This window comes from Neltuma alba, unplaced genomic scaffold, assembly GCF_004799145.2.
Source record: "Neltuma alba isolate B1F8T4 unplaced genomic scaffold, ASM479914v2 tig00012689_pilon, whole genome shotgun sequence".
NCBI classification, from domain to species: domain Eukaryota; kingdom Viridiplantae; phylum Streptophyta; class Magnoliopsida; order Fabales; family Fabaceae; genus Neltuma; species Neltuma alba.
This window is the reverse complement of record NW_021637117.1, coordinates 1,858-6,290: the sequence shown is the minus strand read 5'-3', so window position 1 is coordinate 6,290 and position 4,433 is coordinate 1,858. Positions and strand designations below refer to the sequence as shown.

At 34.9% G+C, this 4,433-nt stretch overlaps 1 pseudogene; it reads right to left on the bottom strand.

Moving 5' to 3' along the window:
- Nucleotides 1-434: 434 nt before the first annotated feature.
- On the bottom strand, nt 435-3,998 carry LOC114729875 (transcription factor bHLH18-like; annotated as a pseudogene).
- Between the last annotated feature and the right edge of the window lie 435 nt (nt 3,999-4,433).

Genomic DNA, 4,433 nt, shown 5'->3' with positions numbered 1-4,433 from the left:
TTTTAAAAAAACAGAGAGAGAGAGAGAGAGAACAAGAGAAAAGGGAAAAAAAAAACATTATTTATCATTATCCATCACTGACACTGTGAAACAAACTTTTACATTATCATATTTAGCTCTTTGAAGGTGAAAAAGCAACCAAACGATGAAGGCACCGTTTGTCAGGACGCCCTAAAAGCCTCATTTATTTTCTGCAGATCAAGCTATTCAGAAAAGGGGACAGAAATAAAGCAGGTGGTTTCAACTTCTCAACCTCATATCTGCCAAACAGATCCTTAAAAAAAAAAAATCCAGCTTTTGTGAGTGACCATGTTAGAAACAGTAACACAGTCTTTTGCTGGGGAAAAAAACCCTAATACAAACAAACTTGATCCATATATAAACATCGTTTGGTGTGGATGGTCTCACAGGCGTTACGTACGTTGTATAACACAGAACAGGACACTTACATAACAACATACACTTGACAACTTGAGCTGCTGCGTGTGTGTGTGTGTGTGTGTGTAAACATTTTACTGTGAAGTGTATTTCTTTTCAAGTTCTGAAGCCTTCGGCTGCTTGATTATTTTGTAACTTATTATTTCTTCACATGAAAGATTTAAAGGCTGAGCGTAGGTTTCCCACAAGATCCTCCAGAGTCATGCAAAATTCTGAATCCATCTGTACAGTAAAACAAAAAATGTCGCTCTTTAATAACTACAGAGAGAATACAGTAATATTGCAAGATATATAATTTCTACTTGTAGCTAACTCTCTCAGCCCCCTCGTTGCTCGAATCTCAATGAAGGTAGTAAATTTTGTCCGCATCAGTATTATATATATACATATATATATATATAATATTTTTAAGGAGGACGTTAATATTATAAAGCTTGATAATGAAGGTATAGTAAAGCTCACGGACGGGAATAAAAAGTTTTGAACCATAAAGTTGCTAGAGAATGTGAGTTAGCCAAACTATACGAGAATGAGTTGGATCTTGTCTCATATTCATTAGGTAAATATAAACTAAAAGCCAGTTGCAGTGCACGGGGACTTAACCTATATGTAATGTTTAACGCCGGCAAGTTTTCTTTTTCTTTTTTTTCCAAGCAGTCACAAAACACCTATTTTAACCATTATTTGGTATATTCAGAAAATATGAACTTTCAAAATCTACAGCAAACTGAAATTAATGTACATGGAAATATGTCTAATTAAATCAAATAGTCGTTTTATTGTGTGACTCCTTTATTATTTTCACCTATTAATTAATTAATAAAGGTGAAGAAATATGTACAATTACCTGAGCAATAATTGTGATATCAAGAGCAGAACTCCCAAAAGTCATGGCACTACTATTGGTGACTGTTAAATGAAGATCTTCTATCACACCTATTGCTTTCTCCAGAACTCCTTTGATTTTCTCACAGTGAATTCTTATGAGAACGCTTCTTTCACAGAGCCTTGCTTCGATTTCTGGGAGCACTGTCTCGTCGAAGGAAGACGATCCTGCTCCACCAGAATCTGAAGAAGAGTCAGAATTTTCTGCTGCTTCAGAAGGAAGAAAATGAGATTTCCTCACAATCACCACAGATTCCACTGTTTTTGCCTTTGTTTGTTCTTCCTCAAGAATCCTCACTTTCTCTTGCAGTTGCTTCATGTACTTTATAGCATCTCCAAGCACAGAAGCTTTGTCCATCTGTTTTGATAAATTCAAATTCAATAACCAGCTTGTTTGACAGTAAATAAGAAGGAAAAAATTTTGAATTAATACAAAGCAGCCTTTTTATCAGGGTTTCTGATAGGGCTGAGAGGGAAGGTGTTTTGACGTGAAACAGCAAGGAACGGATCATTTCATTTGAAAAGTTATTGAGAAGAGGTCTTTGTGTCTGCATTTTATTTTAGTCCTTTCATAATTATTATTAGTATTATTATCTTTATTCTTCAAATCATACTGAGAAGGTTCAGATTTAAATTTAAGGCCTTATTCGATATAAAAATGAAAAACAATTATAAATAAAAAGAATCATCTTATTGCAAACAAATATAAGTTTTACTTCATTTTATTGGAGTTGTCAAACAAAGATTAATCAGAAAAAAATTTAAAATAATCTAGTTTACGAAAAAGTAGATCTGGATTTCGAGGTAGCCGGTGCCTTCTATTTTATTTGTATAGATGCATATAAACCACCCACTTACACAAGAGAGTTGGCCATATAAGATTCAAAGCAATTTTGTTACATATCAAAGCAATTTAGTAGTTTTCCATGTGGTGGGATCCATAATCTGAATTGGTAGGCGTACAGTAGCCTACCTAAACAAATTCAGAACTTAACAATACAAATTAATTATCAGTAAACAAGTAAAACAAATAATCCCTTCGGTTTAGATTCCATAACTTTTAAGAGAGGTTTCAATATTGTCATGTTTCAATATATCAACCATTCATTGCATATAAGTATTGTCTCACTCAAATGAAAAACTGCAATTTTAGATAGAATAAAACTAAAAGCTCACTGTATAAAATCCATAACATATTCATTTAATTCTTAATATAAGACCCATTTAATTAGTCTGATTAGATTAAGATAGTTAACTAAATTAGTTAATAATAATAAAAATAGAATGTTTGTCTTAAACACCATAATCATCTTTCTTAATATCCTCCCTCCCTCCTTCTTCTACTTGAGGGAGTATCAATAGCGTAATTTGAAGAAAATAGGTTTTATATTTAGGACTAAGAGTTACTCCACAATTATTTCATAAATTAAGAACTGGAGGAGTATATCTCTTTGATTTATTCATTTGTTTTGCAGATCTGTTGAAAGTTTTTGGTGCAGAACATATATCAGGTTATAAAAAATTCAAAAATCATCAGATTAGGGATGTTTTTACCTTCTTAAGACCAGGAACAAGGGCAGACAAAGCAATGAACCTCTGGCTAAGCTTCTCTCTTCGTTTCCTCTCAGCAATGATGTGGTCCTGCACTGGTTGAGAAACTCTACTATTATTAGGAATCATGGCCCCAATCTTCCTGGCCTGATCTAATTGGCTTGTCGTCTTGAACCCATAGTTCGGATTCCCCAAGGATTGTTGAGACATCAAAACATGATCAGCAACATTATTGGCGCCATTGACTTCTGGAGACAATAATATTGTCTCATCCTTATTGTTATCGGTCTTCCCCATGAATCCCATGTGATTTATGTAGTCCTGGTTCACAAAGGAAAGATGGTTTGGACACGAAGAAGCAAATTGCAGCTGGTCTGATGATGTCTGATGATCTGGACTCTCATGAGTATTGGGACTCCAACATGATGAAGTGTTGCTGGTTTTCATCTGCTTTGTGGGTCTTTCATTAAAGGAAGAATTTTGCATGCAACTGATTTTGGGATTAAGGTCTGAGTTCATATATTACAGTAAGAATGTTGCTGTAATAAGGTCTCTCCAAAAGCAGAAGTGGTTATGGGTAGTAAGGTTGGATCCTCATAAGCGTTCAAGTGCCATTCATGAAGATAACTAGGATCCTCCATTGTTATTCCCTGCAAACAGGAAAAAGAAATCACATTAATTAATTGTACGGAGTCGTCTAAACTGGAGCCAGAACTTCTGCGGCTTCGAAATACATGAAAAGTAGATATGGGGATCTGTGCATTAGGAAAAGGAAAAACTGTTGTGTTATGAATAGTAAAACTTTATAGACTTTTTCACATTTTATATCGATATTGATGGTTTCACCAAAATAACATATCTCTGTTAATTCTTTTGTAATTGAAACTTCTTCTTTGTTAGAAACTTGAAAAAGTCCTGTCAACAGATATTTGAGTTGATCGGTTACTTGTATTTATTTGTGAGCAACATATATAGGATCGTCCAATAGTTTATCTCTTGGAGTTTTTGCCTTGTTTTCCAACTAAACACCAAGTTTCAAACCATCCATTATAAGTAGAGAAGCTAAAAATCTTACCATTTGATCAGGTAACCCTCTAATGGGTGAAATCTCCATCTTCGAACTCCTTTATGCAATTAAAAGAGAATAATTTCCTGCAGAAAGAAGTCAAGAATCAACAGAACACAGGCCATCAGCTCGTTCTGTGGTTCTCAAAATATACCTTTCAAACAAACATAAACACAAGCCCGTGGAAGACTAAAAGCACCCACATGCACATTCAACCATTCCCAGATATTAGAAGTATGCTGCGAGAGGTACAGAAGATAATTGGCTTACTCGTTAAACGAAATCGAAGCTGTCCGACGTACGTCCTCTCAGAAGCTGCGCTGTGCAGATGCTTAATTCAACCTCTCGTTTTGGTCTGAGACCTTCTTATATGTCATATACCTGAATTGAATTCCAACTTTGAACAGTGAGAATTATGTGGGGGGTGATGTGAAAGGGCTTAGGGAAGCAAAGATGCCTACCAAGATATGTATTTTGAAAGCGATTCACTAGA